The following is a 25940-nucleotide window of genomic DNA, read 5'->3' as shown; positions in this document are numbered from 1 at the left end:
TCTGGAAGCTTCATCTCAGAGGTGTACCTGGCTGTGTGAGGTGTGGGGTGTCAGTCTGCCCCTAGTGGGGATGTCTCCCAGTTAGGTTACTCAGGAGTCAGGGACCCACTTGAGCAGGCAGTCTGTCCGTTCTTAGATCCCAAACTCCGTGCTGGGAGATCCACTACTCTCTTCAAAGCTGTCAGACAGGACATTTACATTGGCAGAGGTTTCTGCTGCCTTTTATTTGGCTATGCACTGTCCCCAGAGGTGGAGTCTACAGAGGGAGGCAGGCATCCTTGAGCTGCGGTGGGCTCCACCCAGTTTAAGCTTCCTGGCAACTTTGTTTACCTACTTAAACCTCAGCAATGACAGGTGCCCCTCCCCCAGCCTTGCTGCCACCTTGCAGTTAGATCTCAGACTGCTCTGCTAGCAATGAGGGAGCCTCCATGGGCATGGGACCCCCAGAGCCAGGTGCGGTATATGATCTCCTGACGTGCCGTCTACTAAGACCCTTGGTAAAGCACAGTACTAGGGTGGGAGTGACCTGATATTCCAAGTGTTGTGTGTCACAGTTTCCCTTGGCTAGGAAAGGGAATTCCCTTCCCCTTTGTGATGGCTCACCCTGCTTCCGCTCTCATTCGTTGGGCTGTATCCACTGTCCTGCACCCAGTGTCCAAGATGCCCCAGTGAGATGAACCTCGTACCTCTGTTGGAAATGCAGAAATCACCTGACTTCTGTGTTGCTGGCGCTGGGTGCTGGAGGCTGGTGCTGTTCCTTTTCAGCCATCTTGGCGCCACCCTCCCTTTTCTTTTTTTTAAATGGAGTCTCACTCTGTGGCCCAGGCTGGATTGCAGTGGCATGAACTTGGCTCACTACAGCCTCCATCTTCTGGATTCAAGTGATTCTCCCACCTCAGCATCCCAAGTTGCTGAGATTATATTGTGGGATCTGGCCAGCAGCCTACAGTGTAACAGGCCTCTTTCTTTGTTCCCAGGTGGATTGGCTGTTCAAGAAATAAAAGACACACCCACGATAGTGAAAGTGGTTCCGGGGGGGCATTGCCTTCTGGTCCTGCGATGCCACCAATGCACTGGATAAACCAGCATTTATTATTAAGTTTAGTGAGGGCGGGGGTAGGTTAGTGAGGGATTTAGGATAGTTTGATTATGAGGTGAGATGGTCACATGGGGTTGAAATAATTCTTTAACATAACATCGGTATGCAGAAGTACAGTATACAGGGATAAGAATTTACATTATAGTGTGTGCATCAGTAATTTCTAACAGAGCCTTAAAATAGAAACACAGTCTATCCGTTTCCTATAATTAACAAGATATTAATCAGCAGTAACAGTTGCAGGAAAAGCTGGTTCCAAACAATCAATAGAAACAGGACATGAAGCTAGACAACCAGTTAAACCAAAAAATTCTCAGAAGGGAGTATGCCTAAACCGTGAAGAGACCTAGAAGAGCTGTGGCCAGATAAGGGTATTTATAACCCTATCTTATCCATATGAACATATGCCCCTCATGTGTCAATTTATAGACTCTCCACAGGGTTGCATTCCATTTCCAGAGCTATGAACATCTACTTTTCTGAGATAGGAATCTTGGTTATGTGAAACTTCCCTGACTACACGTCCATTTATAAGCTCTCTGCAGGGGGATGTACATCACGCACTGTTGGCTCATTCTGGCAGCCAAACCTGGCATTGTCTTTACACAATCCTGCATGCAATTTTGAATTTACAACAATCAGGAGCATTTCATCTTTTGTTCCATAGCAATGGTTTCAAGGGGGTCTCCCTACAGGACTACAGGTGCGCACCACCATACACGGATAATTTTTGTATTTTTAGTAGAGACAGGGTTTTGCCATATTGATGAGGCGGGCCTCAAATTCTTGACCTTGTGATCCACCTGCCGTGGCCTCTGAAAGTACTGGGATTACAGACGTGAGCCACTGCAACCGACACATAAACCACACATTTCTTTGAGTTTTCGAATTCCAGCCCAAGAGAAACAATTTGCTATTTGAGGAATGGCTGCACACAAATAAAAATGTTTGTAGATTGCACCACACGAGGGAGACTACCAGTATGACTATCAGGATGAAAATATCAAGAGTTTGGAATATGCGCCTTAGGCAAGATGCAAGCCAACTACAATAGAATAGATCAAAGAAGAAGCCAGAAGAGTCTAGTCATTTTAACCAGGCAGCACATTTGTTGATTTTTACAACTGAGTCTCTATAATAACCGATGTATTTATCCATGTGCAACGAGAAGTGTCAGAAACTGCACAGTCTCCCCCCTGCTTAGCTGGTAGAGAGCAATTCTATTTTCTAGCATTGCTTGCCTATGTTAAATTAAAACAGGGAGTGAGAAAAATAGGCAAGTATAGAAGTAAAAGCCTAAAAAAAACTCCATATACTAAAGGATCTCCTGTTATGTAAAAATGTGTGGGCCAGGTGCAGTGGCTCATGCCTGTAATCCCAGCACTTTGGGAATCCAAGGCTTGCGGATCACCTGAGGTCGGGAGTTCAAGACCAGCCTGACCAATATGTAGAAACCCGGTCTCTACTAAAAATACAAAATTAGCCTGGTGTCGTGGTGCATGCCTATAATCCCAGCTACTAGGGAGGCTGGAGCAGGAGATTCACTTGAACCCAGGAGGCAGAGGTTGTGGTCAGCCAAGATTTTGCCATGGCACCCCAGCTTGGGCAACAGCAGAGAAACTCCATCTTAAAAAGAATAATAATGTGGTTGACATGATATATCTGACACTGTTAACTTACTCTCAGAAGTTACTTCTTGTGAAATCCTAAATACAGCATTATTCTGGGAAGCAAAGGAGACAGGCATAAGCAAGGACAAATTAAGAGAGGTAAGAGTCTCATCATGATTGACAGTCTTGTTCTGACATCTTGAGAAAAGCTGTCCACAGTGTACAGTCATCAACTTGATGTCGTGCTTTGCAGTATAAGTGTCTAAGTGATGGTGTTGAACATTTGGTGAGCTCTGAGTGGCCCACACCTCAGACACGAGGGTTTTCCCATGAAATTTACGTTGAGTTGTCCACCTCTAGCTTATATGGCTTCAGGAACAGAGCTCTTCTTGTTCTTAGTGATTTCATTAGAGAAAATTTAATTGGAAGAACTAAAAGAATTCAGGGTCCAGTCCAGTCTACCAGTAGATTGTAAATGCTCAAAGATAATGAACAGTGGTTCAATCTGGTAACAGGTGTACTACAGTTTTTCTTTTCAACATAATTTTTCTCTAAATAGGAGTCTGTATTTTTACCAAAGATAATTCCAGTAGGATGAATTGTTTGCAAAATAGGTTGACTCTCACCAAACTTGCCTAGATCTTTTACCTAAGTTCAGCAAGAGTGGCAATGAACCATAGAAGATCTTTTTAAACTTTGCGTTCTTAGAAGTTTTATAAGACTCTCAGATTAAGTTTCCAAAAACCTCTTGAGACTCGGAAGCCAAATCAAGGCCAACTTCAGACTTTCCCTGCATTCCGTATGGGTTTATTCTATGTATATTCTCAAATAGAACATCCCAGTCAAAGCCTTAGTAATATAACCAATCTTTTCAAATGTGTCCTGTTATAAAGAGAGTAGATTCTTACTGAACTTGTGCAAATAACTTTATTACCATAAGCATATGAATACTCACAAATAGTTTCCCAATTCTGAGGTACTCAGATTCGGAACAAAAGCAAATGTTTTGACTTTTGTTTACAAAAGTATACTTTATTAAATTTCTGTAAAGTATAAGAGCTTAAAAGAGAAAGTCCATAAATCTGGAGAATAAAACATTCAACGAATCAGCACGTTTTCAAATAAAAAATTATGAGAATATTATCCTTTTGATTATTAAGTCCAATATAACTGAGTTTTTTTCCTCTTTGTCTTGAATTTCATGAAGGTATCAGCCTGTTCATTAACATTTTGAAAGTTCTCAGAGAGTCCAGTGGTATGATCCTGAAGTTATCAGAAACTTGTATTCAAGAGTCGTTGTCAGAGTCTTTTCCATATATCTCCTTGAAGAAAAAGCAATTTTGGACTGTAGCTGACTGTAAATACTTCGAGGAAGAATCAAAGCAACTGTCTGGGAATGACAAAGATTTAAAATGATCATGGTTAAAAATCTAATGAGATTTTTATTAGGTTTATTATGGTAAAGACACAACTCACATAGAAATCTAATTACTTCTGTGGCATACGACACTATGACTGATAACATATTCTATTTCTAGAAATTTCATACGGTTTTTAGAAATCTTTTTTTTTTTTCAATTTTTTTTTTCCTTGAGATGGAATCTCACTCTGTCGCCCGGGCTGGAGTGCAGTGGCAGGATCTCCACCCACTGCAAACTCCACCTCTGGGTTCACGCCATTCTCCTGCCTCAGACTCCGGAGTAGTTGGGACTACAGGTGCCTGCCACCACACCCGGCGAATTTTGTTTTTGTGTTTTCAGTAGAGACGGGGTTTCACCGTGTTAGCCAAGATGGTCTCGATCTCCTGACCTCATGATCTGCCAGTCTTGCCTCCCAAAGTGCTGGGATTACAGGCATAAGCCACTGCGCCCAGCCTAGAATACTCATATTATTAACATTCCCATAAACGTTATTTAGAGAAGGGTTAGCAACACTTATCACTTATTTGAAAATGCTTTATATATATTTTAACATATAAAATAAGGTGGCTTTTCCATTCAGCTTCTGTTTCCAAGCTGGATTCCTGAATTCTTGGTGTAGCCCATTAATAATTAGGGCCAAAAAGCATAGTCTTACATATGTTCAAAAACGTCCTTAGGTAATTCCAGTACTTATACTTCAAAATCATTGACTTAGTTGTAAGTTCTACCTGTTATAATTCGAGTTCTCCATCCTCATTACATGTTAGTGGTGTCAGGGAAGACTTAAAAATTATCAATGCCTGGGTCCCTCTCCAGACCTTTAAACTGGAACTCATGGGTGGGGCTTGAGCGTCCACTTTTAAAAATGTTTTCCAGTGATTCCAACGTGTAGCTATATTTCCCATCAGATTTCTCTGATTTCTTGTGGCCTTCACTTTTTTTCTATTTCGGTATCATGATGAATTTCAGGTCTCATTTCCTGTCCTAGGCTTTATGTCCCCTGGGGTAGGGACCTTGCCTTCTTCGTTTCTGTATCTTTTTTGAACAAGTGAATTAGTCATCAGGAAAAGGTCTCCACCACACATACATTGTGTTGTGAGTCTCAGGTTCACAGGCTAATCCTAAAGTCTTTTCCTCCACGAGGTCAGAGGTTGCCTGTGATGAAGGGAGTGGTTAAATCTGTAGTGCAGATGGTGGAGGGGAGTTCACGCTGTTTTTAGGCATAGCATTGGAACTAAGAATTTTATGTCTATATGGGTGAAGGGGCAGGGATATGTAGGAAGACAGTTCTAATTAGGATGGAGGAATTATACTAGGAAGTAGAGGTAAAGGAAGTGAGAAGGATTAGTAAATAGAAGAAATGTGAACTTACCAAATAGGCTAGTGTAGACCCCTGGAGATTCTTGATTAAGTGAATTAACTAGATTTTAGAAAGGTAATGAGGCAGTCATATGCAAGGAAGGTTTCAAAGTCTGGAGACAAGAAGTCAAGCAACACTTTGAGAAGTGGTTGGTCTTTATGGGAATGGAGAGAATTACACTATTGAGAGATGCGAAAAGTAATGAAGAGGGTTTCACAATGTGAAACTGTGTTTCTGATTTGAATCTGAGAAATAAACGAGACAATTATGGCTAAAAGACATTGGGGTAGAGGGAGCATAAAGGCCAGGGAGAAAGGGAACTGCAGGAATTAGTGCTGAGAAGCAGGAGTTTAGTGGAAGAAGGAGGAGATCCAGTCCCAGATACAGGCCAATAAGTCTTTTCCCTCTCCCAAGCATGGCAGTCAGCCCTGCAGGAAGCGGTACAAGAGAAAAGGCCATCATACCTGCCAGACTTCCTGAAATACAGAAATGACATCACGGCTGCTATGTCGGATTAATGCCAGGATAGATGTCCTCTTCCTGAAGAAGCTATCATGGAAAGAAAAGAAAAGAAGGAATGGAGATGATGTTACTTTACAGGGGGGAACCTCAGGAAACAGCATGTAACATGAGGTAGTCTATAATTGTTTCTTCAAGGAAAGCATTATTTCTGTTGGAAAGTTGATGGGAGGTGATTATATTCCTGCAGTTTTTTTTCCTCTCTTACCTTGTTTCTAGGTTTTTTATCAGTCCTCTGTCAATTCTCTACTGCACTCAGATATTTCAGAAAGCTTTCGGATGTGTGAAAGGCTGATCGCTATTTTCTATGTCAGTAGAACGATCCACCTTTACAACTTTTCATGGCTGCATCTTTGTCTCAGTGTCTCTGTGGTGGCAGCCATGAATCAGACCCTGCCAGGTCTCCATGGCAGGGACCTGATTGACAAAAGGCCCAGGTCAGTGCATTTCAAATTCACCACCTCCTTTGCACAGAAAGCTTCCTTCCCACAGGCTCGCAGCAAGGGCGTGTAAGCAAGCCTAGTTCTCTGAGGCTCTCTTTAACTTTAATGGGTGACTGGTTGGAGGACTCCCCATCAGCCTTGCAAAAACTCTCTTAGAACTGCATTGATACCTAAAATTTCTTTCCCTTTCTTTTTCACAGAAGTCAGCTCTGCATAGTGGTCTGTGTGTTCTCCCATACTACCTTCATGCCTGCCCCACATTCCCTCACAGGTGTCTTCCCTGATAATTTATCTTATTTGTCTAGTCCTATCCTGGATGCATTTCAGTTGGTTAAAAAAAAAAAAAAAAAAAAAAAAAGCATACCAGGATTGATTCTTTACACTTAGATTTTTTCCTTTCCCTCCCACAAGTAGTCAGTAACCATGTCCTAGTGTTTTATGTGTTACCTCTTTTTCTATATATATGGAAATAGGTACTGTTGAGGGGCACATCTTATGTGTCAGACCCTGTGCTAAATACTTTACCTGTACCTCATTTAATTCACACAATAACCCTGTCAGTTACATATTATTTTCTTTTCTTTTTTTTTTTTTTTTTTTTTTTTTTGAGATGGAGTCTTGCTCTGTCGCCCAGGCTGGGGTGCAGTGGCCGGATCTCAGCTCACTGCAAGCTCAGCCTCCTGGGTTTACGCCATTCTCCTGCCTCAGCCTCCCGACTAGCTGGGTCTACAGGCGCCCGCCACATCGCCCGGCTGGTTTTTTGTATTTTAGTAGAGAGGGGGTTTCACCATGTTAGCCAGGATGGTCTCGATCTCCTAACCTCGTGATCCACCCGTCTCAGCCTCCCAAAGTGCTGGGATTACAGGCTTGAGCCACCGCACCTGGACTACATATTATTTTCATATTACCGATGAAAGGATAGAAGCTTAGAGTAGTGTAAAAACTTTCCTGGTGTCATATGGCTACTAATAGGAGGATCTGAGATTTCATTCTGGGACTATTTGACCTCAAGGCTAAGGATGACAGTAGTAATATAGCAGCTGACGTTGGTTCGTCTGTGTGGCATCTTGTTTCATTACATTCTGGGACTATTTGACCTCAAGGCTAAGGATGATAGTAGTAATATAGCAGCTGACGTTGGTTCGTCTGTGTGGCATCTTGTTTCATTGACTGCAATAAACCTTTAAAAGAATCGTATGAAGCAAGCTCTCTCATGCTTCAGGATATGAAAGAAGAACAAACTAAACCCAAGCACAGTGAATGAAGTAAACAATATGGGTTAGAGTGGATAAAAATAAAATGGAGAATGGAAAAAGAATACAGTAAGTTAATGAAACTAAAGTTGATTCTTCAAAATAAATCAACAAAATTGACGACCATTAACTGGACTTAGAAAAAAAGAGAGAAGATTAAAAATAGTAAAATCAGAAATGGAAATGGAGTCTGAGCATGGTGGGTCATGTTTTAATCCTAGCACTTTGGAAGGTCACAATGGGAGGATTTCTTGAGACAGGTGTTTGGACCAGCATAGGTAACCTCGGGAGACCCTGTCTCTACAAAAAAAATTTAAAACCAATTAGCTGGGCATGGTGGCATGCATCTGTAGTCCTAGTATCTTGGGGGGCTGAAGAAGGAGAATTTCTTCAGCCCAGGAGTTTGAGGCTACAGTGAGGCACATTCACACTACTGTATTTCAGCCTGGGCTGGCCTACAGAGTGAGTGACTCTCTCTCTTTCTCTAAAAAAAAAGAAAAGAAAAGAAAAGTAAAAAAGAAAAAACAGAAAATGAAATGGTTACTACCAATTCTAATAAAATAATGATTATGAAATTACTGTAAGTAATTGTATGCCAATAAATTGTATAAACTAGATGGAATAGACAAATTCCTAGAAAAACACAAAAATATGACTAGAACTATAACCAGTAATAATATTGAATCAATAAAAGCATTTGATGAAATTCAATATTTTTTCATAATAAAAACATTCTAACTAAGAATGTAAGGAAACCACCTCAACATAAAGGCAATATGTGAAAAACCCACTGCTAGCATCATACTCAGCGGAGAAAGAATGAAAGCTTTCCCTGTTTGAGCAGGAACAAGACAAGGTTGCTGCTTTGGACACTTCTATTCAATGTAGTGTTGAAAGGTCTAGTCAGAAAAATTAGGCAAGTATTTTTAAAAAGACATTCAAATTGGAAGAAAGGAGTAAAATTATTTCTGTTCATAGATAACTTGAACTTATATCTAGAAAATCCTAAAGATGGACAAACCTGTTAGAATTGATAAATGAATTCAGTAATGTTCCACAATACAAAATCAACATTCAAACATCAGTCGTATTTCAATACACTAACCATGGACCATCTGAAGGGAAATTAAGAAAAAAATTTTAATTTGTATTAATATCAAAAAGAATAAAATACTTAGGAATAAGTTTAACCAAAGAGGTGAAATGATTATACCTGAAATCCATAAAATATTGCTTAATGATGACATCAATAAAATGAAAGACATTTTGGTTTCATGAATTAGAAGACTCACTATTGTCAGGAGGACAATGAAACCCAAAGTGAGCTGCAGATTCAATATAATTCCTCTCAGAATCTCAGTGACATTTTTGCAGTAAAAGAAAAATGCGTCCTAAAATTTATATTGAAACTCATGACCCTAAATAGACAAACAACTTTGAACAGGAAGAATGAAACTGAAGGACTCACACTTCCTGATTTCAGCATTTACTACAAAGCCCCAGTAACCAATACAGTGTGGTACTGGCATAAAAGAGGACATAGAAATTAATGAAATGGAACAGAGACTCCAGAAAGAAATACTTGCATATATGGCCAAATGATTTTCATCGAGTGTGCCAAGATCATTCAATGGGGAAAGGATAGTGTTCTCACCAAAAGATATTGGAAAAGCTGGATATCCAAGGGCAAGAATGAGTGGAACCTTTACCTAGCATCATATACAAAAATTAACCCACAATAGATCAGATATCTAAATGTAAGAGCAAAATCTATACAACTCTTAGAAGAAAACATAGGATAAAAACTTCATGATATTGCATTTCACAATGATTTCTTGGTTGTAACAACAAAAGAATAGGCAACAAATAAAATGGATAAATTGGACTTCATAAAAATCAAAACGTTTTATATATCGAAGAACATTTTCAAGAGAGTAAGAAGGCAACCCATAAAATGAGAAAAATATTTGCAAATTATAAGTGTGATAAGAAATTAATTTCCAGAATACACAAAAAACTACAAGTTAACAACAGCAAACATCCAAAAACACAATTACAAAATGAACCAAGGATTAAAATAGAGTTTGCTCCAAGGAAGATATACAAATATCCAATAAGCCCAAGCAAAGCTCCTCAGCATCACGAATACTTAGAGACATGCAAATCAAAACCACAATGTGACACCACCGCACACACTTTAGGATGGCTTTGATAAACAACAACAATGACAGCAACACAAAACGAAAAGTATTTTCAAATAGACGGAAAAGTTGGAGCTCTAGTGCACTGCTGATGGGAATGGGAAATGTTATAACCACTGTAAAAAGTGGTGTGGCTGTTTCTCAAAAATTTAAACAATAAATTACAATTCGATCCAGCAATTCCACTTCTGGACATACTCCCTATAGAATTGAAAGAAATGTGAACAAATATTTGCACATTGATGTTCAGAGAAGCATTACACACAATAGCCAAAAATGGAAACAATGGAAAAGTCCATTGAAAGATAAGTGGGTAGGGAAATGAGGTATATCTGTACATCGAAATGTTATTCAACCTTAACAAGGAATAAAATTCCAATACACCGTGCAAAGTGGATGAACCTTGAAGACATTATGCTCACTGAAATAAGCCAGACACGAAAGGATAATTATTCTATAATTCCATTTATAAAAGATAGAATAGCCAGTTACATAGAGACAGAAAGTAGAATGGTATGTGCTAAGGGTTAGGGGGAGAAGGAGTGAGAGTTACTGTTTATTGGGTACAGAGGTTTAATATGGTAAAGAGAAAAAGTTCTAGAAATGGATAGTGTGATGTTCACACAACACTAAATTGCACACTTAGAAATAGTTAATGATAAGCCTTATATTGGATATATGTAAAGTGTCCTGGTAGTCTTACACTCTATAAATACACACTCTTTGGCATAACCCCTTTCCTGCCATGCAGAACCCCAGAGGTGAATCTCCCTATGTCTCCAAGTGTGCATCACTCACTGTCCTCTGTGCTGTGTCCCACGTGCTGTACCAACAGCCTCATACAGCCGGTGACTTCAGAGCCAGGACACAGCTCAAGAGTCTGCCCCGAGGCTCCCTCTCTTTTAATTTCCCTGCAGCCTAGCCTTCACACCAACTGGCAGCTCGATTTAGCCGAATTCAGGACAGGCCACCAGGGGTCTTTCTCCACACATGCTGGTCCCACACCAGGTGGAGTCAGGCAGGGCCAGTCACCGGAGAAGCCTGGAGCAGATTAGAGAGTGGTCTGAGCTGCCCCTTTCTCATCCAAGGGCTTTCCTACTCTCATTTGGGGGAAAAATGTGAGCTTGTTTCAAAGCCTCGGATGCTCCTTGTAGCTCATGCAGTAGGGGAAAAAAATAAAGATGTGGCAGAAAGGGATGTGTTGGTGACAGCGAGAAGCAACTTGACCTTGAGGACTCTCCTTCTTGTCCCTCTGTGAAGCCTCTTCCACCACATAGGGCTCAGGGATGACAAAGTCCCCTCCCTAGGCTTCTCAGACCGGACACAAGGTCAGCCATGAGAAAACAGAAAAACAAGGAGAAGAGAGTCCGTAGAGACAGATTGGGAGGGTTCAGAAGGAGAATTTAGGATTTGCTTCTGCCAATGGGCCACAGGCTGGGAATTAAAATGTTTTCCTGGGTCTTCTCTGAAAGCCAGATAGACTCCACCTAAAACCCTATTGCCAGTGATGCAGGGATCCACTTACCAGAGACTTGGATCGTCTTGAATGCGGAACTTTCGCTGCCAGTGGCTGGGTTACGAGCGGAGCAACCATAGATTCCGCTATGCTTTGTAGTAATTTCGCGGATAGAGAGCTCCTGTCCTGATTGCAGAAACTTCCCATTAATCGTCCAAGAATACTCTGCCGGTGGGTTAGAGTCCGTGAAGCAGTACAAGTAGAGTTTTTCTCCTGAACGGTAATAGGGGGATGAAGAGAAAATGCTGGGGATGTGTGGACCATCTGGAGTAAAGAGAATAAAGTCACAGGTGATGTCATCTGAAGGAAGGGGATGTTCCTGGTCTCTTAAAGGGACATAGTGTCCCTCTGAGCCAAGACACACGCTCAAGGCCCAGCCAAACCGCTCCTGTGTTCACTGGGCCAAAGCCTGAGGTATTCTCCTGTTTCTCCCATCACAGGCTGTAGACTCCAAGTCTCCCATGACAAGAGCATCTCTTCCCATTATGTTTTTGTTTAAGGCTGTGCATACCCAGAATTTCCCAGGGCAGGGAGTCATGGCCAGCCCTGGTGTCCAGAAATAAAAGTGTCTGTACTTGGACCTGAGAGAGACTGAGATGCCTGGCCTGTGTTCCTTTGGATTTCAGCGGGTGGCCTGGTCCACACAGGAACCAAAGATACAAAGGACATCCAGCATGACTGGGTCACTGGGGGTGCTACCAACTTGGTCCCATATTTCACATTCATAGGGGCCTGTGTCATTTCTTGTGACATTGGCTAGAATGAGGATCCTGTTTTCACCGGGTTGCTTTAGCCTGGGACTGTGTGGATAACAGAGAGAAGATTGTCCTGTGTGGCACCTTTGATTCCTCCACAGGCATCCTTCAATCAGAGTTGGCATCTCCCTCCCCTCAGCCCACCCGAGTCCTTGAAAACCAATAACTGGTGTGTGTGTCACAAGACAGATGCATGATGATCTAAGGGCTCAAAGACTGTGAGGCCGCCTGCTCTGTCTTAGGGAAGCACAGACTTTCTCAAGTGTGAATTGAGCAGCAGTGTTGGGTCATGGACAGACACATAAGTGGGAGTCACAGTCCCTGATACACCTCCCAGTCCCTCTCTAATCAGCTGACTGGCTGGCTCACCTTGGGTTCCTTACCTGGAATGTGCAACTGCTGGGCTCCTTCCAAATTCCATCCAACTTTGCCCCCCTAGATGTGATTTCTCTGCGGCTTCCATTTCCAAGGACATTCTAGAGATGAGTAATAATGGGACTTCCCATTGTCCTGAAACCCTGAAGATACTGAGCAGCCTGGCCTGGGACTGGATGTTTCAGCAGAAAGAAGACAGGGGAGACCAGAGTCAAGTCTGGAAGTCAGTTCAGTCATCAGGCAGTGGAGGCACAAGGTGGGGTAGTTTTCTGCAGGTGTTTCATGATGACTTACTTGAGCCAGTGACCTCCAAAGATAGAGCAGAGTGCAAGGAATAATCTAGAAAGAGTGAAGGGGTCAGGCAAGAGCTGGTGGCTTTGGAGCAGAACCATGTTCCCTGTTTTGGGTTCTTTAAGTTTCCTCTCCTTCTGCAGAGGGCAGGTGAGGACTAAATGGATCTTTCCAGAAATACATGTGGACATTTGCAAATGCAGAACGGACTGGTGGAAAGGGTGGGAATTAACTGCTGGAAATATGGTCCTTGTGGACCATATGTGCTTGATGGATATGAGACAGTTGGGGAGAAATTTTGCAAATATTTTCTTTCACTGGACACTCTACTCTCCGATTCCATGGGTTTGACTACTCTAGGGACCTCATGTTAGTGGATTCCAGAGTAAATCTGAGAAGAGACTGCTGGTTGCCAGGAGCTGGGAGTGGGGAGAATCAGAAGTTGTTCATGTGTGTGCAGTTTCAGTTATGCAAGACGGGGAGGTTCTAGAGATCTGCTGTACAGCTTGATGTCTACAGTTCACACAGATTGTTTCTTACGCATCAGACTTAGGACAGAGAGTGTTTTGGATTTCTGACATTTTTTGATTCGAAATCTTTGTCACATACTTACTGGTTTAGCATTCCAAATCTGAAAGATTCAAGATCTAAAATGCTCCAGTGAGCATTTCTTTTCAGCGTCAGATTAGTCAGCAAAAGTGTGTGGTGATAGGCTAAATACATTCTTGCCCTTTTTTTTCCTCACCACTTTTCTAGCTTGGTGATTAGTTTTTGGTCAATTCCATACTGGCCATGCTGCACTTGTATGTTTTTGAAGGCTTTGGGATGTGAGAAATAATGATTGCTGTTTTCTATGTCGTCAACACTTTCCACCTTTCCATGTTTGTATCTTTTTCTCAGTGTCTCTGTTGTGGCAGTCATCAATAAGAGCCTATCAGGTCAGATTTAGGACAGATTTTTGTAATTCTGCAAAAAAATGTTACTGGGATTTTGATAGGGGTTGCATTGAATCTGTAGCTCACTTTGGGTAGTATTGTCATCCTAACAACGTTGATTTTTCCAGTCCATGAAAATGAAATGTCTTCCCACATATTGATGTCGTCTTTAATTTCATTCAGTAACGTTTTGTAGTTTTCAGTGTATAACCCTTAGACCTTTTTGCTTAAACTTATTCCAAAATATTTTATTCCTTTTGATGTTAATGACAATGGAAATTCTTTTCTGAATTTCCTTTCACATTGTTCATTGTTACTGTATAGTCTAAAGAATGATCTAGAAAGAGTGAAGGGCACAGGCAAAAGTTGGTGGTTTTCGAGCAGAAACATATTCCCTGTCCTGGGTTTTTGATTTTCCCTCTCCCTTAGCAGAGTGCAGGTGGCTCTTCGCTGATAGCCAGATAGACTTCACTGGAAAACATATTGCCAGTGCTCCAGGGATCCACTTACTAGGGACTATGATCCTCTCGATTATGAGATTTGTTCAACCAGTGACTGAGTTATGGATGAAACAGATATAGACCCCTCTCTATGTTTTAGTGGTTTGGAGGATAAAGAACACTTGTGCTGATTGCTGGAACTTCCCATCAATCAGTCAAGAATGCTCTGCCAGTGGGTGAGAGTCTGTGAGGCAGGAGAGCTTGGGGAGTTCCCCTGGATGGTAATAGGTGTATGAAGAAGAAATGGTGGGGGCGTCCAGGCCATCTGGAGCAAAGAGAATAAAATCACAGCTGATGTTGTCAGAGGGAAGGGAAAATACTGGTCTGTGGAAGGGCCACAGTGACCCTGTGAGCTAAGTCACAACACTGAAGTCCCAGTCAAATCCCTGCTGTGTTCACTGATCAGGAGCCTGAGACATTCACCTACTTCTCCTATCATAAGCTTTGGTCCCTGAGTCTCCCATGACAGGAGCAGCCTCTTCTCTCCCATTGGTGATCAAGCCTAAGCCTACTCTTAGGACTCATGGACAGCTTTGATGTCCGGGGAGAAGGGTCTCTGTACTTGCACCTGAGAGGGACTGGGAGGCCTGGCCTCTGGCCATGTGTATTTGGGATGGCAGCCTGGCTCACAGAGGAACAGAAGATACTCACAGAGGAGATTCAAGGTGACTGGGTCACTGCGGCTGGAACTCCCTGGGTTCTTCATTTCACATTCATAGGGTCCTGCAGTATCCTTTGTGACATCAAATAGACTGAGGGTCCTGTTGTTTTCGGACAGCTGCAATTTGTGACTGATAGGGAGGCTCTGACCATTTATCCGCCACAGGTAGCTTACATCCTGAGTGTCAGGATCACAGGATAAGATCACAGTCTCCGCGCCCTCCTTGGGGTTTAAGTTGCTGCTGGAGATGTAGGGCTTGGAAGTGTCCACTGTGCAGATAACAGAGAGAAGATTGTCCTATGTGGCACCTTTGATTCCTCCAAAGACATTTTTCAATCAGAGATGGCATTTCCCACTTCAGCCCACCCAAGTCCTTAAAAATTCATGGCAGGAGTGTGTGTTACAAGACAGACGCATGGCAATCTGAGGCCTCAGAGATTGTGAGGCTGCCTTCTGTATGTGGGAGAAGCACAGACTTTCTCAAGTGTGAATTGAGCAGCAGCATTGCATCATGGAAAAACATGGGTTCAGCAGTCAGAGCCCCTGGTGCCTCTCTGAGTCCCTCCCTCTCCAACTGCCTGCCTGGCCCACCTTGTGATCCTCACCTGGAGCATGCAGTGCTAGAATCTTCTTAGTTTCAGTCTTACTTTGCTCCAAAGGTATGTTTTCTCTACAGCTTCCCTTTCCAAGGGCATCCTAGAGATGGATGATGGAACTTCCCATTGTTCTTAAACCCTTTGGGTAGTGGGAAAACTGGACTGGGATTGGGTACTTCAGCAGAAATAATACAGGGGAGACCAGAGTCAAGCCTGGAGGTCAATTCAGTCATCAGGGAGTGGAGCTACAAGTTGGGGCAGTTTTCCCAGCTGTCTCATAGTGACTGACTTGAGCCAGTGACCTCTAAAGATAGAGTAGAGTCCAAGGAATGACCTACAAAGAGTGAAGGGGACAGGCAAGAGCTGATAGCTTTGGACCAAGACCATATTCCCTGTCTTGTGTCCATGCCCTCACCTGCCCTTCCCCCTGTAAAGGGCAGGTGAGGACCGTGTGGATCTTTCTAGAAATACATGTGGATGTTTGCAAATGCAGAACTGACTAGTGGAAAGCGCGAGCATGAACTGATCATGGAGGTCTGGCCCTTATGGACCGTTTGCGTTTGGTGGCTATTAGACTAATATTTGGGAAGAAGTCTTGCAGATACTTTCTCTCAGTAGACATTCTTCTCTCTGATTCTGTGAGTTTGACTACTCTATGTACCTCATCTCAGTGGATTCCAGAGTAAATCAGAGAGTAGAATAGTAGTTTCCAGGAGCTGGGGTGAGGGGAATAGGACATTGTTCCGTGGGTGTGCGCTTTCAGTTATGCAGGATGAGGAGGTTCCAGAGATCTCCTATAGATCTTCATACCTATAGTTCATACAGATAAAGTGTTCCTTATGCAGAAAGCTTAAAACCAGGTGTTTTGGAGTTCTAACTTTTTTTATTTTGGAATATTTGCAGTAGATGTACTGGGTTAGCATCCCACATCTGAAAAATTTTAAATCCAAAATGCTCCTGTGAGCACTTCTTTTTAGCACCACATCAGTGGTCAGAAGTGTTGGATTTTGGAGCATTTCAGATTTTGGATTCCTGGATTTGGGATGCTCAATTTGTAATATTGTAATTTTTCCATAAAAAGTTGTCAGGAGTTTAGACCTCATGTTATGATGTGACTCTAGTAACAAAACAAAACAAAACAAAATTTGAAGGAACATTAAAATGTTGTCATCAGTGGAAATTTTTACTGATGGTCCAAGTATCTAAGATGAATTGCTGGTAGTAGTATTTCTCTTGATACCCAATTAAGGTTTAGGTGTGGGGTGAATTCAGCAGGATCACATTATGCTCAAAGAAAGATGCCAAAGGTGATTTGAAATTAGCAAGTCCTTGAGTAGAAAGAGTCCCGTTAAAGGGACAGAACTTGTCAGTGTGTCAATTACATAAAGGGAGGAATGATGCCGAATTAAAAGAAGTGATGTTTGTTTGTTATGTTAGTAAATATAGAAAGAACTCCCTCTTTCTAATTTCTGTGCAGAATTAGGAAAAATGGGGAGGAGCCCAAAACAGGTATGTGAAGTGCTTCTTCATTTTCTCTCAACCTAAGGAAATACAACTAGAGTTTAAGTTTGTGTGAATTAAGAAGAGTCTAAGTGAGATGCCATTGGGTCATGTGTCCCCCACAAGAAGAATCCCACCTTATGAAAATGGCATCATCATGAAGAAACAATCGAATGTGGCCCAGGCAGGAAAACCATCAGGTAGCACCCCCTGGTCACCTCCAACAGGTCCCCGAACCAAGCAGTATTCCCATTCCATGAATGTTACAGCCTTGGTAGTTGTTCCATAACTACAAAATTTAAAAATTGCGATGGTCAATACAAAATGGTAAATATGAAGTTGAATATATTGCTCCACTTTTTTCCCGTACTCTTTTTGAAATTTCGTGTTTCATTTTTGGAAGTTTCTATTGACACATCCTCAAGCTAGGGATTCTTTCCTCAGCTGTGTGCATTCTACCAGTAAGCATCAAAAGCATTCTTCATTTCTCTAACAGCATTTATTTTTTTTTTTCTGAGACGGAGTCTTGCTCCATTGCCCAGGCTGGAGTGCAGTGGCATGATCTTGGCTCACGGCAAGCTCTGCCTCCCGGGTTCATGCCATTCTCCTGCCTCAGCCTCGCGTGTAGCTGGGACTACAGGCACCCGCCAGCACGGCCAGCTCATTTGTTTGTATTTTTAGTAGAGATGGGGTTTCACCGTGTTCGCCAGGATGGTCTCGATCTCCTGACCTCGTGATCCGCCCGCCTCAGCCTCCCAAAGTGTTGGGATTACAGACGGGAGCCACTGTGCCTGGCCATCTCTGAGGGATTTTAACGAGTTGTCGACTTTTGAGTTTGTTCAGCTGTTTACTTACTGTTAGAACCGAGTGACAAATTTCAAGACGTTTGTCAAAAACAAGAAATGGGGAAAGGATTCCCTATTTAATAAATGGTGCTGGGAAAATTGGCTTGCCATAAGAAGAAAGCTGAAGCTGGATCCTTTCCTTACTCCTTATATGAAAATTAATTCAAGATGGATTAGAAACTTAAATGTTAGACCTAATACCATAAAAACCCTAGAAGAAAACCTAGGTAATACCATTCAGAACATAGGCATGGGCTAAGACTTCATGTCTAAAACACCAAAAGAAAAGGCAACAAAAGCCACAATTGACAAATGGGATCTAATTACACTAAAGAGCTTCTGCACAGCAAGAGAAACTATCATCAGAGTGAACAGGTAACTTACAGAATGGGAAAAAAATTTTGCATTCTACTCATCTGACAAAGAGCTAATATCCAGAACCTACAAAGAACTCAAACAAATTTACAAGAAAAAGACAAACAACCCCATGAAAAAGTGGGCAAAGGATATGAACAGACAGTTCGCAAAAGAAGACATTCATACAGCCAACAGACACATGAAAAAATGCTCGTCATCACTGGCCATCAGAGAAATGCAAATCAAAACCACAATGAGATACCATCTCACACCAGTTAGAATGGCAAACATTAAAAAGTCAGGAAACAGTGATGTCAATTTTGGCTTTTGTTGCCATGTCTTTTGGTGTTTTAGACATGAAGACCTTGCCCATGCCTATGTCCTGAATGGTACTACCTAGGTTTTCCTCTAGGGTTTTTATGGTGTTAGGTCTAACATTTAAGTCTCTAGTCCATCTTGAATTAATTTTCGTATAAGGAGTAAGGAAAGGATCCAGTTTCAGCTTTCTGCTTATGGCTAGACAATTTTCCCAGCACCATTTATTGAATAGGGAATCCTTTCCCCATTTCTTGTTTCTCTCAGGTTTGTCAAAGATCAGATGGCTGTAGATGTGTGGTATGATGTCTGAGGACTCTGTTCTCTGTTCCATTGGTCTATATCTCTGTTTTGGTACCAGTACCATGCTGTTTTGGTTACTGTAGCCTTGTACTATAGTTTGAAGTCAGGTAGCGTGATGTCTCCAGCTTTGTCCTTTTGACTTAGGATTCTCTTGGAGATGCAGGCTCTTTTTTGGTTCCATATGAACTGTAAAGCAGTTTTTTCCAATTCTGTGAAGAAACTCGTTGGTAGCTTGATGGGGATGGCATTGAATCTATAAATAACCTTGGGCAGTATGGCCATTTTCACGACGTTGATTCTTCCTATCCATTAGCATGGTATGTTCTTCCATTTGTTTGTGTCCTCTTTTATTGCACTGAGCAGTGGTTTGTAGTTCTCCTTGAAGAGATCCTTTACATCCCTTGTAAGTTGGATTCCTAGGTATTTTAATCTCTTTGAAGCAATTGTGAATGGAAGTTCATTCATGATTTGGCTCTCTGTTTGTCTGTTACTGGTGAATAAGAATGCTTGTGATTTTTGCATGTTAATTTTGTATCCTGAGACTTTGCTGAAGTTGCTTATCAGCTTAAGGAGATTTTGGGCTGAGACAATGGGATTTTCTAAATATACAATCATGTCATCTGCAAACAGGGACAATTTGACTTCTTCTTTTCCTAACTGAATACCCTGTATTTCTTTCTCTTGCCCGATTGCCCATTCAGTATGATATTGGCTGTGGGTTTGACATAAATAGCTCTTATTATTTTGAGGTACGTTCCATCAATACCGAATTTATTGAGCGTTTTTAGCATGAAGGGCTGTTGAATTTTGTCAAAAGCCTTTTCTGCATCTATTGAGATAATCATGTGGTTCTTGTCTTTGGTTCTGTTTATATGCTGCATTATGTTTATTGATTTGCGAATGTTGAACCAGCCTTGCATCCCAGGGATGAAGCCCAATTCATCATGGTGGATAAGCTTTTTGATGTGCTGGTGAACTGTCCATCAGAGAAATGCAAATCAAAGCCACAATGAGATACCATTTCACACCAGTTAGAATGGCGATCATTAAACAATCAGGAAACAACAGGTGCTGGAGAGGATGTGGAGAAATAGGAACACTTTTACACTGTTGGTGGGATTGTAAACTAGTTCAACCATTATGCATAACAGTATGGCGATTCCTCAAAGATCTAGAACTAGAAGTACCATATGACCCAGCCATCCCATTACTGGGTATATACTCAAAGGATTATAAATCATGCTGCTATAAAGACACATGCACACGTATGTTCATTGCGGCACTATTCACAATAGCAAAGACTTGGAATCAACCCAAATGTCCATCAGTGACAGATTGGATTAAGAAAATGCCGCACATATACACCATGGAATACTATGCAGCCATAAAAAAGGATGAGTTTGTGTCCTTTGTAGGGACATGGATGCAGCTGGAAACCATCATTCTTAGCAAACTATCACAAGAACAGAAAACCAAACACCACATGTTCTCACTCATAGGTGGGAACTGAACAATGAGATCACTTGGACTCGGGAAGGGGAACATCACACACCGGGGCCTATCATGAGGAGGGGGGAGGGGGGAGGGATTGCATTGGGAGTTATACCTGATGTAAATGACGAGTTGATGGGTGCTGACGAGTTGATGGGTGCAGCACAGCAACATGGCACAAGTATACATATGTAACAAACCTGCACGTTATGCACATGTACCCTAGAACTTAAAGTATAATTTAAAAAAATAAATAAATGAAAAAAAAAAAGTCAGGAAACAACAGGTGCTGGAGAGGATGTGGAGAAATTGGAATATTTTTACACTGTTAGTGGGATTGTAAAGTAGTTCAAACATTGTGGAAAACAGTATGGCGATTCCTCAAGGATCTAGAAGGAGAAATACCATATGACTCAGCCATCCCATTACTGGGTATATACCCAAAGGATTATAAATCATGCTGCTATAAAGACACATGCACACGCATGCTTTTTTCGGCAGTATTCACAATAGCAAAGACTTGGAATCAACCCAAATGTCCATCAGTGACAGACCACATTAAGAAAATTTCGCATATATACGTCATGGAATACTATGTAGCCATAAAAAAGGATGAGTTCGCGTCCTTTGTAGGGACATGGATGCAGCTGGAAACCATCATTCTCAGCAAACTATCGCAAGAACAGAAAACCAAACACCGTGTGTTCTCACTCATAGGTGGGAACTGAACAATAAGATCACTGGGACACGGGAAGGGGAACATCACACACGGGGGCCTATTATGGGGAGGGGTTGGGGGTGGGGTTGCAATGAGAGTTATACCTGATGTAAATGATGAGTTGATGGGTGCTGACGAGTTGATGGGTGCAGCACACTAACATGGCAAATATATACATATGTAACAAACCTGCACGTTGTGCACATGTACCCTAGAACTTAAAGTATATTTTTTAAAAAAAAGATTTCAAAATTAAAAAAAGAAAAAGTCTCTAACCCCTGATCCACTAGGGAGGCTGATTTGAGTAATAATATACCTCCGTCCTCCTATTTGGCAGACTTGGAGTCATTAAAATCTTTCTTTACTGCAAATCACCATCTGGATAAATTGATTTTGTTTGTGCAGGAGGCCAGAAGAACATGTCTGGGAATTATAAGAATGGATGGAGGAGCTGCCTATCCCTGTCCCACGGTCTTGTGCACAGATCAGCCTCACAACAGGAAAGAGCCCTGGATGAGGATACAGTGGAAGCTTATTCTCTTACTGACTTGGGGACATTGGCTCGAGATGAAGCCTGGTAGGAGTGGAAATTCCAGGTCATTTCTATGCCGTTCCTATTACCTGGGAGGTGGACCATTCCACAGTGTTAGCAGGAAGGGAACAGACCAGTCAGCCTAGTTAGAGCGAGTGTCTGGGGAAGGCCTAAGGGTGGAGGAAGAAGGTGTGCAGGACAGGGCTTGCCAGTTAGAATGAAGTGGGAGGAAGATGAGGGACACAGAGAAGCAGAGAGAGGCAGAGACAGCATGGCAGTGAACAGTGGGGGCTACAGTGACTTCAGAGACCCCAGGGACCAGGTGCCCCAGTTCAACAGTCCAGAACCAGGGAGCCCTGAAAACCCTCCAGTTGCCAAAGGATTTCAACTTACATGAGGTGGGGTGTCTTTAGGGGCAAGAGGTAGTGGGGGGATGAAAGATGGGTGTCAGCCTCTGAAGGACAAGGGAAAGGTGTGGCCTAGACCTCCTAGGATTCTACATCTGAGATCCAGTCTCTAAAGAGGTTATGGGTCATTCATTTCTTCATTCAATTCCTTCATTTGTTATGTGAGAGCTCCTGAGTGTGTGTCTCTCACTGGGCCTGTGCTGGTGCGGGGTGTGAGTGAGGACAGAAAACAAGGTCCTCTCCTTTATCCTGTCATGCCAGTGACATGGACACTTTGGGAAACAGGATTTCAGGTTCAGTGATAGGGGTTAAGATCTGAGGGGGACGCCTGGACATTTTTTGCACTGACTCTGACAGTTGAGGCAGGTGATTTAGTTCTGGAGTGCAGACTAATCAGCTGAGCTTTTGCTCTCACTCCTCTGAGGTTTGGATGCCGAAGGTGAGAGGATTTGAGCCAATAAATGACTATGGGGCCCTTGGAACCCAATAATTTCTCACTTCTGGTGGAGGAGAGGATGGGCCTGTGGCTGCAGACAGACCTCATGTGACCCTGATCTGCCTTTTGTGTTTGTGTGACTCTGGTTCAGTGACTGTGCCTTCCTGTGCCTCAGTTTTCTCTCAGTCAAATAAGCTAAATGGCGAATGGACTGTAGCTTTTCGTGCTATCCATGAATAAATTGTAAATTCTTCACAGTCACCTGACCTAATGCTTGGCACAGTGCAGGTGTTCACACAAACAGCATTTATTATCATTCACTCTCATGAGAGAGCACCTTTAGGTCAGATCCCTGTGGACAAGCTGCTGCCAGGTACATTTTCTCTCTTCTGTTTCTGCTTCTGGGGACATTAGACTTTCTATGGAGTGTCCTAAGCCACACAAGGCAGTTGGCTGATGGTCTACAAAGCTTGTCTTTCTGTCCTCTCCACTCTGAGTCTCAGGTGAAGAAAGCTCTGTCCTTGCCCAGATGAGACTCTGAGGGCTGAGCTCTGGCAGTGAGCAGCTCCAGGAGACACAGTCCTCAGACAGTCGGTAAATCCTTGGTCCCAGTAAGCCCTGCCACAACCCAGCCCTGGCACGGGCTCCTCAGCTTTATCTGGAGTAAGGATTTAGGGACAGTGGACTGGGGTTGAGGTTTCTAGGACTGAGCTTCTCTGAGAGTATCTCAAGGGGCCTCTTAGGCAAAGCCTGGCTCAGTTCTCCAGGGTCTTTCTCAGGGTCAAGTTTATGAAGAGGGCATGAGGTGCGTGGCTGAGACTGGTCTCCTCCTGCTGAGCAACCCCCCCCCCCCCATCAGACTGTCCTTCCTGTGCAGCAAGTGTCTGCAGGGTCTGGAGGCAGGAAAGGAATTCTGATCTGTTGAGGTTTGTCTCCTCTGTGTGTGTCCTGCACTAAATGCCAAAACCCCAACATGGGACATAATGCAGAGAGGGACACAGGCACAGTCCAGGCCTGACCATCCTGTGTGTGCAAAGTAGAAGTGACCCCCACCCCCCAACACCCAGGGATGATGTGGAATCACTCACGGTATAAAGTGAAATGTCCAGTTATTCCTTTAGTCTCATCACATCGGTTTGTGATTTGAATGGTGTAGGATCCTGTGTCATTCTTGGTGACATTCTGGATCAGCAGGGATGCATTGGAATATACTGTTTCTCGTCCACTGTATGCGGGCCCAAATACAATCATTTCAGTGTCTATTGTATATGCTGTAATGTAATGCTGGAGGTCCATTATTTGCCCTTTGTACCAGATGTAGCCATCAACATTCTGGGGCAAATTGTGGACAAGTAGAAGAACGTCCTTCCCCTCAGAAACTTTGGTTGGCTGGGCTTCAATCGTGACTTGGGCAGTGGTGGGCGGGTTCCAGAAGATTAAAAGTGATGCTAGGAGGTGGAGAGAGCATCAGTCAATATTGAGACCTATGTATTGGGATGAAAAGATGAGGCCCTGGGTCCTGGGAAGATCTCTTCAATCATCAGCCTTGAAGACACACACACACAAAAACACACACACCCCTATTTGTGTGTATGTGTGTCTGTGTGTTTTTGTCCTACCGTCCTACTGGGTCAAGGTCAGCAGCACGACCCCCATTCATTCAACACTTCTGACCTCGGCATTTTTCTCTTTGAAATCCTCTTCCCCAGGGGTCTGCACGGCTCCCTCCACACTGCCCTCAGGTCCTGCTCACATCAGGGCATCCTTAGACTTCTTTCCTGACACCCCCTTCAGAGACCCTGGATCTTCCCTTTCTCACCTTTCCCTGCTCTGCTCCCTCCGGAGCTCTTGTCAACACCTGACCTCACATTCCAGATCTCTTTGCATGTCTGTCTTCCTTCGCATGACAGCATGAGCTCCATGAGGACAGAGACTTTTGTGATCTTGGTTGCACCCCAGTGCCTGCGACAGGCTGCAGACTCCTGCAGATGTGAGGGTTCCCAGGGACCTCCAAGCCAGGGATATTTTTTTTTCTTTCCCCAATTGTTGAGGTTTTTTGCTGAGGACAGTGTTTCATGTCCTGCTTATATTTTCATCTGAAGTGTCATCTGATAATAGTTATTATTATCATTTTTCAAAATATGGTGGCCAGTGATGCTAAACCAGGAGAACAGAACACTTGAGATTTTCCTACCTATTAGCAATTCCAGTTCAATATCATTTTCCTGTTGTGACCCTGTCCCTCTCTGGTATATTTTCCCCAATGCAGGCTCCAACAGAGCCTTCTTTCCTTTATTTATTTGTTTTCTTTTCTTTCTGAGATGGAGTCTCATACTGTCTCCCAGGCTGGCATGCAGTGGTGCCATCTCGGCTCACTGCAACCTCTGCCTCCCAGATTCATGCAATTCTCCTGTGCCAGCTTCCTGAGTAGCTAGGATTACAAGAGGACACCACCACACCTGGTTAATTTTTTCTGTTTTTAGTAGAGACGGGGCTTCACTGTGTTGATCAGACTGGTCTTGAACTCTTGACCTCATGATCCATCCACCTCAGCCTCCCAAAGTGCTGGCTTATTTTATTTTTTAGAACCCCATCCCCTCCAGGAGACCCCATCCAATCATTCTGCTTCCTCCTCCTGTCCTCTCCCAGGAAGTTCTCTCCTCACCTGTGAGTAGAAGTTCCTTCCAGGTGATGTGCAGTGTGTAGGGAGGCACTGAGAGGGGTCCCATGGCCTCTTCTGCCTGTGTGTTCTCCTCTGTGGAGATGAGCCTGGGATCCAAAATGTTTCCGAGCACAGCTGTCAGCTGTGCTGTCCTTCCTCCTTCTCTGCTGAGCCTCTTCCCTGGGCAGGAGCATTTCTCAGGCTTATGGGCGGGGTCTGACCCCAGGACACCTCTCTATCCCCTCCCCTCTCAGTACTGCCTCTTTGTCCCTCCTTCTCTTTTTCCTTTTGTCTGTGTGTCAAGTCCCTGGGAATTGTGGAGGCCTCTACCTTTTTCAGCAGTGATTTTGTCACCAAACCTCGGTACACACTATGTGCAAAACAACAAACATACACAAAAAAGAGACGCGCAGAGACACACATAGTTACACACATATCCTGTAGGTTGGGCAAGCACAGTTCTGGGCCTCAGCCTCCTGTTGACCCAGTGGCTCTGAGTCGGGGTGTACATTCACACCCCTTGCCCTCTTTCATCCCCATCTGGCTCTCCCCTTCAGTGCAGGAGGCTGGAGCTGCATCAGGTCCCTGTTATAGGGACACCACATTGTGCTGTGGGTGAGCTGTGTGTTGCCTGGTGACAGGGACCCTTCCTTTCTCTAATTGTGTCTAGCTTGGCTGCAACTTCCAAGGATGGACATTCAGGACCTGGGTGTCCCAGAGGAAACTGTCCTTCCTGGAGGTGTGCAGGGTGAATCTCTCATGCCTCCTGGGAGGAGAGGCATGTGCTGGTTGCTCAGTGGGGGCTGTGATTCCCATAGTCAAAGGGACAGTTCTCAGTC

At 43.2% G+C, this 25940-nt stretch overlaps 1 long non-coding RNA gene and 1 pseudogene across 1 annotated transcript in view; one reads left to right on the top strand and one right to left on the bottom strand.

The window, feature by feature from the left end:
* The window catches only part of LOC140711843 (uncharacterized), a 480768-nt gene that overhangs the window by 421666 nt on the left and 33162 nt on the right, over positions 1–25940 (top strand). The window lies entirely within an intron of this gene.
* Positions 10863–25597, bottom strand: LOC140711838 (pregnancy-specific beta-1-glycoprotein 2-like; annotated as a pseudogene).

The sequence above is a fragment of the Chlorocebus sabaeus genome, chromosome 6, assembly GCF_047675955.1.
Source record: "Chlorocebus sabaeus isolate Y175 chromosome 6, mChlSab1.0.hap1, whole genome shotgun sequence".
NCBI classification, from domain to species: domain Eukaryota; kingdom Metazoa; phylum Chordata; class Mammalia; order Primates; family Cercopithecidae; genus Chlorocebus; species Chlorocebus sabaeus.
Note: the sequence above shows the minus strand (reverse complement) of the source record. Positions and strands in the feature narration are given on the sequence as shown.